This window comes from Nicotiana attenuata, unplaced genomic scaffold, assembly GCF_001879085.1.
Source record: "Nicotiana attenuata strain UT unplaced genomic scaffold, NIATTr2, whole genome shotgun sequence".
In the NCBI taxonomy this organism is placed as follows: domain Eukaryota; kingdom Viridiplantae; phylum Streptophyta; class Magnoliopsida; order Solanales; family Solanaceae; genus Nicotiana; species Nicotiana attenuata.
The window spans coordinates 367411-367912 of record NW_017670586.1 but is presented as its reverse complement, the minus strand read 5'-3'; positions in this window follow the sequence as shown (position 1 = coordinate 367912).

The window sequence follows — 502 nt, the reverse complement described above, 5'->3', positions numbered from 1 at the left end:
AGGGACGGTGGCTCGTAGGCGGCGTTACGCCGGAAATTACAGGGGTCTGTGAGAGATGGTGAGGCAGAGGGGTTCTGGGGGGGGGGTGGCTATGTTCGGACATTTAAATATTAAGTGATGGGGGGTTCTCGACCGTTAGATCAAAAAACCTAGACGGTTGAGATCGATTCGCCGCTAAACGGCGTCGTTTGGGTATGGGGTGACTGGACCGGGTATTGAAATGGGCTTGGGACTGGTATGGGGTCTGTTTGGACGGTTCAGGGGTATTTATTGATTGGGCTAGGAAATGATTTGGCCCAATTTGGGTCTTTAGAAAGAACCCCTAATTCTTTTTAATTTCTTTTCATTTTCTCTTTTTTTTCTTTTTTTTTTCAGATTTTTATCAAATACAAAATTAAGCTAAAAAGACCTGATTTAATTCTAAAAATAAACTAATTATTTTTTTCAAAAATTAATTAAGTCCTAATTTAAAGAAAACTAAGACAAATTCGGAAATTAAAGG